We start from the raw sequence: 14,479 nt of genomic DNA on the forward strand, positions 1-14,479 counted from the left end.
TTATTAAGTATATCTTTATAGAATACATAATTAAAAGGACTCTAATAATAATAATAATAATAATAATAATAATAGATTTCTACAGATGTGTCTTGTTTTGGCATTATCAAAATGATCAAGTTATTATGAAGCATTATGAATTTTGCTATTTTATTTTTTATGCCACTAATATTTCTTCAAATGCGGCACTTTTTACAACAAAACTGGCTATGTTATGTTGAATATATCTGTTCGAAAATACACTCAAAATCTCTTTGACCTAATAAAAAGGCAGAAGGCTGATGAAACTTCAACAGCATTCTATCTGTTAAAATGCAATTCTCTCCCCCTGCTGTTAACGGATTATTGTAGTTATGTGCACTGTATTTCTTGGATTGACCCTTCTTTGCTGCACAATTTACTTATTGTGTCTCTTCCCAAATAAAAACGAATTTCACATGTGCGAAAATAAATAATCAAAATGTTTGTTTGCATTGGAAATATTATGTCAAATATTTATATGTTTTAAATAACATTTATTGAAATAAATATGATATTTTGCTTCCTTTCCTTGCAAAATAAGATTATACGGGTCGCGCATTTCAATTTTAGGAACGATTTTTTTATTTTTTTATTTTTTTTATGAACAACAAATGGTGTTAAACTGCATTACTCAGTTTCTGATTGTGAGTCTTTTTAATTTATATGCAATGGTATTTTATCAGAGATTCTACGCCTTTTTCTTTTGCTTAAAACTTCAACAGTACTTTGGAAAAATAACGAATTCAAACAACAAAAAAAGTGCACACATGTTATCTAGCAGTATTTGTGTGTGTGTGTGCGTGCGATAATTTTGGGAGGGGGGGGGAGTTAGCCATTAAAGGCGAATTAATTCTGTTATGAAAATTTTGGAAATAAAATTTCATTTTGACGCATGCACATGTTTCAAAGATAAACTGTAGGGAAAATATCGCTACTTCAAAACTGCCGCATAATATCGAAATTAGCCGAAAATATGTACATAACAGATGACTTCATAACTGTCGTTTATTTTGATTTGCAGTGAGTGATTAGGGGGGGAACCAAGAAAGTTGAAATGCAAAAACCAACAGATTACGCTATAAAAATTATGCACTACATGATATGATTCCAGATTTACGCATGATAACTAACCTTCGAACTAAGATTATGAATAAAAAAGAAAACTTAATTTGGAACAGATGGAGGCTGTATTCATTTTTAGATTCGGATTTTCATGAATTTATAAAATAATTGTTTGACAAAAATAGTTATCTTCAATCAGGTTCTTGGATAATTTTAAAATGTATTGGCGATTAAAATAATTAGCAAAAAAACTGATAGTGACATTGATCTTCCAAAGTGATACAATATGAAGTGAAGAAAGTATGAAAGGATTTCTTATTTTGCGTTGGCATTAAAAACTATAATTATACGATAAAAACAAGCAGCAAAATGAATATAACTCATAGGTATTTAGTCTGATATAACTTAAATTCCGGTTACCGAGCAAACGGCAAGCAACTGCGTTTCTTGCTGTAGGCCACAGAACGTAGCTACTACATATGCCAGGTAATGTAGTTAAGTGTTCTTTTCAGCGTGAAGGATTATTTCCCCTTCTAATGGACATGGTCAAACTGCACTTCTTATTCATGTTCTTTCAACAGGTGGACAGAATATTATTCAGGTTTGTTGGGCGTGTATATACGTCCAGCAAAGAAATAGTACGCTTACATACATGAATTTTATTGAATACAGAGTTCCTGTTAGTTTTATATTCTAAGGAAAGAACAATGTATTTCAAATGGAAGCAGGAAGCCTCACAAATTTTTCAGCAGCCTCTAGTTTTTATATTATGAATTTAATATTTAAAAATAAGTATTTTGTTTTGCAACTATAACTGTTTTTTTATTGTTCTTTGTGAGGAGTAAGGTTTTAAAATGAGGCCCCACCCCCTAGAGAGTGAGGCCCCATCTTGTGCCTAATGGGAAATGCGGCCCTTCCTATGACTGAGCATCTGCAGTGATCGCCAATACATGACACCTGTGATCTCTGTTCGGGCTCGGGCAACGAAGTAGGTACTCGGTCAGCCCGAGCATTCGTTCAGCTTGCGTTCACAGCAGCAGTGATTCCCGAAGGCCTTAGGCAATCTGTCTAATGAAAACTCTAGGGTATTCCCACCTTATGTGACCACTGATTCATAAGTAGTATAAAAATAGAAGAAACGATACAACATAAATAAAAAAAAGAATTTTAATTAGGAAAAGATTTTTGAAAAATTTTCTAGCATTTTTCCCTTTTTCTTTTTTTTTGGGGGGGGGGGGGGGGGGAACAAGCCCTTTCCCCTCCTGGATGCACCACTGGCTTCAGACGAGTGAAATCTTTTCAGTATGGACCAATAGGAGGGGAATGTATGGACGCTTGGGAAGCGATCATATCTCCTATAAGGTCTGGCTAGGGCAACGCGTAAATATCAGCGAGGGTGTTCCCATAAGCTCTTTGGTCAGATTTCAATAGTTTCTATATTCGGCTTTGAAATAATGCTGGATTTAATATCCACTTAATTTGTATAAATTTGCATCCCCGAAGTCTTTTGATTCTTTATTTATTTATTTACATGCATACTTATATGGCTTACAGAGGAGGTTTGCAATAAAGAAATTACAGTAGTAAATACAAAGTTCAAATGGAAATCAAGCATTTTCAGAGAAAACAGTTTTCAGTTGCTGTCAACTATTATCAGTAAAAGTAATGAAATAAAATTCAGTCAATCAAAAGTGTGATAAAGTAATTATTCATTTTATAAACTCAAATCAAGTTCCATTTAACATTACAGTATTTATTTATTGAATAATCTTTGGGTGGACTCTTATAATTATCGCAGCTAACTAAAATCACCAGGTGGCAGGTTAGATGAAGTAATATGACGTCATGTTGGCAGTACCGATGTAGTGTGCAGCATGAGGCTATAGCAGCTTTCTGTGTTTGTTATTAATCATTGATGTATGTATGATGTTTGTTGCTGCAGGTAAGTGGTAGGGCAAATATTTTGATTTTAAGTGTTTGTTTTTGAGCGAAATCATGATAGAATATTCATGCAGTCTTTTCTTAAGGTGTAAAGAAAAGAAATTACGAACTTAGGTTTTTACCGTGAGTAGTTTATATGGCGAGTTGAACATTGCGTTTTATTGGAATGGTGATTTCTCACAAGTATTATAAATGAATACTAAATACTGAAATTATGTAATTAATTGTTGATACATAATAGTTGATACCTTTTTTTCTTATTACGGACCCTTTTATGTTGTTTACTGATTGAAAAACATTTATTTTGAACAATATTCATTTCCTCTGAATAAAGATAAAATGCTTTTAGAATTACCGTTGCTTTAGTACCAGGTCCACTTGCACCATTACCGAAATAGAAAAGTAGAACATAAAGTCCGTTGTTGCGACAAGTAGAAACGCAAATGCCTGTGTTGACCTGATGTACCTAAAGGATTCGAGAGGATAAGTGTCAGTACATTGGTTTTTATTCTGTCCCTGGTTTCATTCTGCACGCCTACTATTTAAACATCGAGGTATTAGGGCCAACTATTGAGAATGTGTGATTACTTATTATGCGGTATCTCCCTCGAGCCCAAGACTCATTGCGAGAGAACCATTAACATTTCACGGTATACCTACATACTTCTCATATTCCCCCCCCCCCCCTTTATGTATACCTAATTTGCAACTAATGATAACTAGATATCCACGCATGTGGTGCATTTCATGTCCTCAGTTCAGTTAATCAAATGTCGTTTAAAGAAGGTGATACTGTTGTAGCTCTTATATTTCAGCAGATATTTCATTGTTGTGTTAAATTGCTTGAAAGACTTGGTATGTTCCTTTAACATGTTATTTTATATTTCTCAGATATTGGATATAAAAAATCTCTTTATTTAAATGTGAGGTGAAAGGGACTCCATAAAGTTTTGTTAAATTACTAAATAGCAAACAGTTTCATCAGACTGTATTTTAGCTATTGTGCTTTGCATGGGTAGTTGTTAAGAAGTCTGAGGTTTTTTTATGTATATATTTTTTTGTTTTAATTGAATAGTGTATATCCCCGTGTTTTGCTTCTATAACATGAGACATAAATGATTTATAACAAAAGATTGCACTACTCTAAAAATGTATTATTGGTTTACAAGTGTTCCAAGTTTTGTAAACTAACTTCAAACTAGTTACCATGGCAACAGGCTGCCAGTGAGTTCATGGTCCTAGCTTTTCATTTCTTAAATTAGACAAAATACTAAAAGTATGTTGCAAATAAGTACTAATGCCACAACATTTCTCCATTATCTTCATACTCCCCCCCCCCCTCCAGTGACATATTTAGGTATTTCCTTCCTCTAGGCCCGCAGAAAAGTGCTGCCACCCCCATATTTAATGAACATGTTGATTTACGTGCATAACCTATTTATATCATAAATTTGTGATATAAATATAATTACAAAAATGAGAGCCCGGAAATTTCCGCCACCCCTTAAAATTTGCCGCTCTAGGCCCAAGTCTATACCTAAATACGCCATTGTCCGCCCCCCCCCATTCTTTTCTTTCCATACCTTCTTGCCCAGTTTTACTCCCTTTTGTCTCCCTTTCCTTTTCTCCATTCATTATGTTTATTATTATTATTAACAACACTCCTCCATGGTGTCAAGAGACTCAGGGTGGGAGGTCCCATTCTCACATGCACAGTTCATCATACTTTGATTGAAATGTATTCACTGTCCCTGCACTCACCACACCTTATGTAGCTTCCAGAGATGGTCTCTTGTTCTCCACGTCTCCAGATATTCTATGAAAAAGTCATCCATATTAATTTGGTAATTATCCTTTATCAACTTATGTCTTGATGTCTTCCATCTTCCTTCCTTCTGTCCACTACGCTCTGTAATTTGCATTCTTTCAATCTGTCCTTGTATTCCAGAGGCCAGAAATCAACTTAGTCAATTATCTCTGAATCCTCTTTAACATCTCATTATCCTTCTGAGAACCAGGTGATCAAGTCTGGTAAGCCATATGTCACCTGATCAAAACCTTGTACACTGGAATCAAAGCATCCTTACTTCTACAGGTCAATGTCCTCCACATCGTTCCCGTAATCTGCTGTGTTGTCATCACAATTTTAGCAAAATGTCCATGAAATTTAAAGTCCCTATTCACCAACACCCCCAGACCTTTCATCTTCTCCACCAATCCACTACACTATATTCTGCATCCCATTTTTGCTTCCCAAATTTTAAAACTTTACACTTCACTACATCAAACTGACATTCTCACACATTCTAGCCCATTCAGTCTATTTAGGTCATCTTGCAAAGCTACATCTGTTCTACTTCTAATAACTTCTCCCACTTTGCATCATCTGCAAACAGCTGTGTATCACCATTTAAGCCCTTTCCAATGTTATTTACATACAAATTAAACAACAGTGGCCTCAAAACAGACCCCTAGGACATGCCACTAGTGACTTTCCATTTATGGGATATTACTCCTCCTCAACACAACCTGTTGATACCCTATCAGGCAGTCAATTGCCAATCCAACAATCTAATCTACTGTTCAACCCCATATGTTCTAATTTAACTACTAGTTTGTCATTTGGCAGTCTGTCGAAATCCCTTGCAAAATCTAAATAGACTACTGCGTGTGCATCCCACTTTTCCAGTGTATTCATCACCTTGTTATAATACGTAAGCAGATTGCTAAAACACAATCATCCTTTAACACACCCATACTGCTCATTAAAGCGAATTCTACTATTATCACCCTAGTTCTAATTCCTTGTCCTCACTAACTTAGTCTTATGATCTCTTAATGAAGCAGAACAGTTTGCCACCTTTCCACTCCTTTGGAACTTGGGCTAATATAAGATCCATGTTAAAAATGTTAGTTTAAAGCTGTTGTTAACTCTGTTAAACATTCTCCCAAGGCACGTAGTGACATACCATCAAGTCCTGTGGTCTTGTTGACATCAAGTTTACTCAATTCCTCATGGAGCCTGTGTAGCTCAGTGGATGTGGCGTTTGCACACCACCGCGCTTGGCCACACGAAGGAAGTCTTGGTTTCGAGTCTAGTCGGCGACTAGAGGAAATTTTTCTAAGCCTTTTTTCGACCGGTTCCCGAGTTAGTCGATCTCTGGCACGGGCAAGCAGGTTTTTCCTCCCGGAAACTCGGGTTTTTCGTCCTGTAAATTCAAGAAAATCGACCGTAGAACCCACATTATTTCAGACATTAAATATATTGTGTTAGGGTTAGAGACCACGAGATGGCGGCAGATTTGAGCCGTCTCTCTTCACTGCGTACCGCTTAATTAGTGATAGCCTTGGGCCATCTGTCTCTGATTGGGTAGCAGTGGAGATTGAACTGCCCACTCAGTCTCCAAAAGTTAGATAGGGCTAAATGGCCTCGCCTACTCCCGTATATACGGGAATAAAAAGGCGTTAGCTTAGCTGAACTTCCTGCTCAATCACCATCAGTGGTTGCTCTCCCATTCCCACTGTCTCAAGTTCTGCATTATGTTACATTCACAAGGATGGAATAGAATACTTTAATGAACTGCTCATTAAACACCTCTACTATACTGAAGTGCCATTGAATTAGGGATAGGAGATTTGAGATAACATATGGCTTCTATCTCTCCTTACAATGTGAGTCAGATGGCAAAGCCCACAAATTCTATATCACAACTCCTGCATTTGCATGCATGCATGGCTAAAACTGGTTATACTTAGATGTCATTGTTGGCTTTCTCAAGCATTCGTCATGAGAAGCATAATGGGAAAGGTGCAGGATTTAGATGCATATGATAGAGGACATATCATAGGTGCCCGATGAATGGGTCACCCAATCTCCGAAATTGTGAATGAACTTGGATTTTCTCGTACGACAATTTCAAGAGTGTTCCGGGAACATGAAAACACCAGCAAAAAAAAGCAAGCATCTAAACAAACTCTAAAAGGTGACCAGCCTGAATGATTGTGGACTTTGCCATCTGACTCGCATTGTACGGAGAGATAGAAGCCATATGTTATCTCAAATCACCTCCCATCTGAATTAGGGTTCCAGCCAGAAAGTCAGTGCAAGAACCATAGTGTTCACTTCATCTCAACTTAAGGCCTACCTACAAGAGCCCCCACTTCTGATGGCATGACTGGGCTTGAATGCCTTGTCTGAGCTAAAGAACGTTGAAACTGGACGATTGAAAAATGACAACGTGTAGCCTAGAGTGATGATTTGTGATTTAAACTTCATAGCATTGATGGGAGACTGAAGATACGGCACCATCCCCCCTGAAGCCATGGATCATGCATGTCAGGTCAGAACTGTACAAGCTGGTGGTGGCCCAGTGATGGCCTGGGGTGTCTTCAGTTGGTCATCTTTGGGACCTTTGGTACATGTACCTACAAATCAATGCATCCCAATATGTGAAACTCATGGGCAACCATTGATACCCATTTGTCTATCATGCATCCCAATGGAGATAGCATCTACCAGCAAGACAACTGTTTGTCTTACCGGTCCAGGCAGGCTACTGCTTTGTTAAACAGGAGCATTCTGTTAACTTTGAAATAATCGTCTGCCTAGAAGACCTGATTTAAATCCCATCAAAAATCTTTAGGATGCTGAATGAGAGGAGAGAATGGAAAAACAGTAGTAGAGAGGAAATGAGAGAGAGTTATGGGAATGATAGAAGAAGAGAGAATGGCAAAACAGTAGAAGAGGGAATGAGAGAGCTATGAGTATGATGGAAGAGGAGAGAAGAACAGTAGACAAGAGGGAATGAGAGAGAGTTATGGGAATGATAGAAGAAGAGAGAATGGCAAAACAGTAGAAGAGGGAATGAGAGAGCTATGAGTATGATGGAAGAGGAGAGAACAGTAGACGAGAGGGAATGAGAGAGTTATGAGAGTGATGGAAGAGGAGAGAATAGAAAAACAGTAGGAGAGAGGGAATGAGAGAGTTATGAGAATGATGGAAGAGGAGAGAATAGAAGAGAGAATTGAGAGAGAGTCATGAGAACGATGGAAGAGGAGAGAATAGAAAAACAGTAGAGATGGAATTGAGAGAGAGTCATGAGAACGATGGAAGAGGAGAGAATAGAAAAACAGTAGAAGAGATGGAATTGAGAGAGAGTCATGAGAACGATGGAAGAGGAGAGAATAGAAAAACAGTAGAAGAGAAGGGAATGAGAGAGAGTCATGAGAACGATGGAAGAGAAGAGAATAGAAAAACAGTAGAAGAGAAGGGAATGAGAGAGAGTTATGGGAATGATAGAAGAAGAGAGAATGGCAAAACAGTAGAAGAGGGAATGAGAGAGCTATGAGTATGATGGAAGAGGAGAGAACAGTAGACGAGAGGGAATGAGAGAGTTATGAGAGTGATGGAAGAGGAGAGAATAGAAAAACAGTAGGAGAGAGGGAATGAGAGAGTTATGAGAATGATGGAAGAGGAGAGAATAGAAGAGAGAATTGAGAGAGAGTCATGAGAACGATGGAAGAGGAGAGAATAGAAAAACAGTAGAGATGGAATTGAGAGAGAGTCATGAGAACGATGGAAGAGGAGAGAATAGAAAAACAGTAGAAGAGATGGAATTGAGAGAGAGTCATGAGAACGATGGAAGAGGAGAGAATAGAAAAACAGTAGAAGAGAAGGGAATGAGAGAGAGTCATGAGAACGATGGAAGAGAAGAGAATAGAAAAACAGTAGAAGAGAAGGGAATGAGAGAGAGTTATGAGAATGATGGAAGAGAAGAGAATAGTAAAACAGTAGAAGACAGGGAATGAGAGAGAGTTATGGGAATGATAGAGGAGAGAATGGAAACAGTTGGAGAGAGGGAATGAGAAGAATGCAAGGGAAGTGCTGGAACCAGGGATAGAGTGATGCCAGGATAACAGGCAAGTAGGGGAAAACAGAGAGAAAGGGTTAAAGGAGAGAGTGAGGAATGCAGATGAGCAATCAAGGAACAGAGTGGTAAGAGGTATGATATATGGAGACTTGATCCGTGATGTGCAAGATAGGATGCCAGAGGAGTGATTGCTTGGAGGAATGAAAGTGTGGCTATGGCAATTAAATGGGGTGAAAGCATGGATGGATGAGGTCATTGTGATGGTGGGCACGAATGACTTGAGAGGCTGTGTAAATTGGGTGGCCAGAGATCAGAGATTCATGCTTGAGGTTGTACAAAAGAGAAAACACAGAGGAAAGATAGTGGGTGTGACCCAGGTACGATAATGATGAGCTGAGCATAAGAGCAGTAATAATGAATAGCATAACAGCCAGAATGTGTCAGAAGAGATTATTGGAATATGTGGATGCTTAGAGGGTATTTGATGACAGAAAGGAGCTGAATGCAAGAGACTGCTTGCACTTGAATGAGGAAGGACGTAGGTATCTGGAGAGATTGCTGTTTTTTAATGATTCGGTGCATCAATGCAGGGAAACTAGAATTCCCATGGTGGATGGTAGCAGTGGTGGCCTTTTGTGGGAATGGGTGCTTGGGAGAAGTGGGATGACATCAAGTAACACCCGAGTCCTGTGGAGTCTGGAGGTGATAATGATAGGTAATAGAAGCAGTGACATTTTTATGCTTTATACTGATGCCAGGAGTATCCCAGATAAAGGAGATGAATCGGTGGCATTGATTGCATCAGCTTGGCCAAAGATTATTGTGATCTCTGAGACGAGGTTGATGGAAGATGATATAATAACAGGAATAGAAGTAGCAGGGTACAGCATTTTTCGGTAGGATAGGAAGGGAAAACATGGTGGTGGAGCACTACTTATGAGAATGATGACTTATGTCCTCTAAGAGTGGAGGATTTGGAAGTCAGTGACACTAATGGTTTTGAAAGCATATGGTGCTTTCAAAAGGTAGGACAAGACAGGATATTTAGTGGGATGTTGCCACAAGCCAAGGAGCACAGAGGATGGAGAGCAGGAGATATTTAGGCAGTTCAGTTTGGCAAGTTTAAGAAGAATGATTGTTATGGGAGATTTTAACTATAGCAGTATAAGTTGGGAAGAGGAAAATGAATGTACAGTAATCCCTCGATTAGTGAGTCATTTTTTTTCGATACCTAAATTCGATGTGCACGTATATACATCTTAAAAATACAGATTTTAAAAATTTTCTATCTATACATTTTTTATGGCTAACTATTTTAAACTATTTTGGAGAAAAGAGCAAAGCTAATAATAATGGCAAATATCTGTTGGATTTCTGCTCAGGACATGGACTGGTTATTACTAACACCATGTTCCAACATAAAAATGTGCACAAATTCACATGGAGAGAAGAGGCAAGAAATAAGAAAAGTCTCATTGACTATGTTATTGTTGATAGTGATGTTTTCTCCCTGGTGTAGGACACCAGAATGTATAGAGGATTTGAAATTGGAAGTGATCACTATTTAGTCTTGAGCAGGATAAAATTGAATTTCATATTGAAAAGAATAACATTTAGGAAAGTTTTAAAGCGAATAAAAGTTGATCAGCTCTCAGATGTGAACTGTAGACTAAAATACACAAAGATTATTGAAGAAAAATTGAAAGAGTTTGAGAACAGGAATCAAACCTTGGAGATTCAGTGGCAAACTCTGAAGAAAACATTGATTTATTCTGCCAGAGAGGCATGTGGTGAGGTTGTCTGCAAGGATAAAAAAATCAGAACTCCTTGGTGGACACAGGAAGTTAAAGAGGCAGTGAAGGAAAAGAAGAAAGCATATCAAAAGTTTCTGTCAAATAAGTCAGCTTGTGCTCTTAGAGAATACAGAGACAAATTTAAGAAAGCTAAATAGTCTGTAAAACTAGCTAAACAAAAGTCATGGGTGGACTTTGGCAAGAATATACTAAATAAATATCAAGAAGGTGGCAAAATATTCTGGAGGTTGTTGAAGAAGCTTAGGAATGGAGGAAAGAGTGTAAAAGGAGTTAGAGATGATAAAGGTGACATGAAAACGTGCGAGAAAGTTATCCTTGAAGTATGGAGTAATTACTTTGAAGAACAATTGCTAAATGAAACAAGCAGTGATGACAGCACAGTGGTAAAAAACACTGACCAGGCATGCAGTCAGGAATGCATATCCATACTTGAAGTAGAAAAAGCCAACAAAGGCTTGAAATGTGAAAAGGCAGCAGGGGTAGATGATATTCGACCAGAAATGCTGAAGTATAGTGGTATAAAAGTCTTTCAGTGGCTGCACTGCATAGTTCAGAAAGCCTGGATACAGGGACGAATTCCCGATGATTGGAGTAGAGCTCTCATAGTACCCATATATAAAAAGGGAAATAAAACTGAATGTGAGAATTACAGAGGTGAGTGTTCCTTGCAAGATCTATGCAAGTATACTTGAGAAACGGTTGAGAAGAATTGTGGAAGAAAAGCTTGGTGAAGAACAAGCTGGATTCAGACCAAATATAGGCTGTCAGGATCAGATCTTCACTTTACAACAAATAGTCGAGAAAGCATGGGAATATAACAACGATCTGTATTTAAGTTTTGTCGATTTGGAAAAGGCATATGACAAGGTGCAAAGAGAGAAGCTATTCAATACACTGCAGTTATATGGTGTCAGTGGGGCATTATATCAAGCAATACTTAGTCTGTATTTGAGTTGTTAGTCAGCAGTTAGAATTGAAGGAAGTACAGGGAGATGGTTTAATGTTAAATCTGGTGTGAGACAAGGATGTACATTATCCCCTCTGTTATTCATTATCTATATGGATCACATTATGAAGGAAAGCGGTATTAAACATGATATCAGAATTGGAGATGTTAATGTCAGCTCTTTGCTTTATGCGGACGATGTTATACTTCTGAATAAATCTGCTATAAGTTTGCAAGATTCCCTGACAAAATTGAATAACTGTTGTAATAGATATGGTATGAAGGTCAGTATTAAAAAGACAAAGACAATGAAAATAGGTAGAATTGTTGAAAATGTCAACTGTGTTGTGAACGAGGAACTTGTTGAACAAGTAAAACATTTCAGCTAGTTGGGCACGATTTTTAGTGAAGATGGTAAATTAAATATGGAAATAGACAACAGAATCAACAAAGCTGGTATAGTAGGAAGTCAATTAAATAAATTCATATGGAATAAGAGAGAAATTAGTCGGAACACTAAATTAGCTGTATACAGAGTAGTGTTCAAACCTGTTTTAACTTATGGATCTGAGAGCTGGGTCAGAAGTAAAACACTTGACCAAAGACTAGAGACTGCAGATATGAGAGTCCTGAGAAAGATTATAGGTGTGTCAATGGCAATATCATATTAAAAACGACGATATTAGGAAAGTACTTGACATTGTCAACATCCAGGAATGCGTTAGCAGAGCTAATCTCAGTGGTATGGTCACTTAAACAGAATGGGCGAAGGAAGATTAGCAAAACAAGTGTTCTCTGCCAGGTTGGCAGCAAAACAACCCAGAGGAAGACCAAGATATTGGTGGATTGATACAGTACAAAGTGCCTTAGACGATAGAAATATTAGATCTGATAATGTTGGAGTCTTGACAACTAACAGACTGATTTGGAGGAAAATTGTAGATAGAAAGTTAGTAACGATGTAATTTTTTTCATGTAGTACTATCATATCCTGTACACCCCTTGAGGGTACATGGCAGGAATTTGATGATGATGATGAACTATTTTAAAAAAATCACTCACCAGAATTAAAATAATTTAGTTACCGATTTAAAGCATTTTATAAAGTTATTTTTAATGGCATACTACACTACTACCATGTACACTATGTTCCAAATTTTTACTGCCAAAATTTATGTCGTGTGCTGTAGTACGCCCACCGATTTGAGGTCCCTCGACACTTTTGTGCATGTCACAAAAAGGAGAATCCATTCCGATAATAGGGTAATCGATCCATATTGTGGGATGAGTTGTTTATTATTTATGGAACATCGGAAAATTAACTTCTCTTTTATGATAATTGTAGTTTTTAAAGTGGTAACTATTTTGCTTGTATAACAGTTGGAAAATTTTACCTATAAAGCACGTGATTTCGCGTATTGGCGACCAATTCGTACTTCATTTCTTTTACCCATTCAATGATTATGTCCAAGAGTTAATTAAATCTCATTCTAAAGAAGTGAGTAAATTTAGATGAACAGCGGGAAGATCCTGAAGAATATGAAGAAAATTTAACCACTGATAATCAGCCAAAAGAGATTTCACAGAAACAATTGGAAAATATTTTTCGTACAATCGAAGTTTTTAAGCAGCAATGCTTAGAGGCTGACCCTGATGAAGAGAGAAGCAGTAAAATTTTCAGAAGAGTAGAAGAGGCAATAGGGCCATATCGTCAGCTGTATGAAAAAAAGAAACAAAATGTCTGCCAAACTACGTCAGCTCAATTCTTCGTTAAGAAGTAGAATAATAAAATTTATATTCTGAATATGTTTTATTGTCTTTCAGCTTCATGGTTTTCCTTTAACTAGGCTCTGAGACATACCTTAATTCTTTTATAAAAAAATTAAGGTTCAAAAATGAAATCTGATTAACTAATTATACATTTTCCCTTAGGTTATTATATTCGATTAGTGCATTTTCGATTAATGCGCCTGTTTTGCAGAATGCATTAGGCGCACTAATTGAGGGATTGCTGTAGTAATAAGGGAGTGGAATTTCTGGAATTCTTGAGCGATGTCTTAGGCAATGTAATAGAGGGAACTAGAGGTTTAAGAGTTTGGGATTTGGTCATAGCATCAGAAGAGATGATAATTACTGAGATGACATCTCTCTCCCTCGTTGCCGAGAGTGACCATGTAGTTCTGATTTGGAAGATGAATAGACATGTAGGAGTATCAAAAAAAAAAAGGGAATGGATGTGGAATTATAAGGTAGGTGATTATAATAGTCTTAGATATCAACTTGGGGCAGTTCCATGAAGGGTAGAATTGGAAGGCTGAGATATTATTAGTGCATGAGAAATTGAAGGAATATTTGTTGACAGCAATAGTAAGCTGTATTCCACGAGTGAAGAATAAAACACATTTTGGTGTAAAGTGGATGTCAAACAGGAACTGGAGGTGAACAAGAGGTTATGGAAGCGATGTGAGGTGGAGAACAGATGCATGAAGAATATAAGACTCAGGCCAGGAGAGTGACTTATAAGGAAGGCAAAACTGGAATATGAGAAGAGACTGGCACTAAGATCTAAAGATAATCCTAGGGAATTTTTTAGCTATATGGCCAGAAGGAGAAGTGATTGTAGAAGAATGACATTGTGGGATAAAAATGGGAATAGAATGACTGATGCAGAGGATATAGTGGAGTTATTCAATGAACACTTTATTGGAATATTTCATCCAGGAGAAGTAAATTTTAATACTGGAGTGATAGGGCAGGTTCAAGGTTTAGAGGTGCAAGAGAAGAGTGTGTTCCAAATACTAAGTACCCTGGATGTCAGTATAGCT

The 14,479-nt window shown here is 37.4% G+C and overlaps 1 protein-coding gene across 2 annotated transcripts in view; it reads left to right on the forward strand.

Annotated features, from left to right (window-relative positions):
* The first annotated feature begins 2,935 nt into the window (after positions 1 to 2,935).
* LOC150105354 (uncharacterized) overlaps positions 2,936 to 14,479 on the forward strand; it is a 129,340-nt gene continuing 117,796 nt past the window's right edge. The window contains exon 1 of one of the 2 annotated variants that reach the window (XM_090394090.1): positions 2,936 to 3,025. The gene's annotated coding sequence lies outside the window, so the exon portion shown is untranslated. Of the gene's footprint in view, positions 3,026 to 3,119; positions 3,148 to 14,479 lie in introns of those variants that run through there. The other variant, XM_090394091.1, reaches the window with a different exon arrangement.

This window comes from Typopeltis vanoorti, chromosome 6, assembly GCF_054136105.1.
Source record: "Typopeltis vanoorti isolate ZY-2024b chromosome 6, IOZ_Tvanoo_1.0, whole genome shotgun sequence".
Lineage (NCBI taxonomy): Eukaryota > Metazoa > Arthropoda > Arachnida > Uropygi > Thelyphonidae > Typopeltis > Typopeltis vanoorti.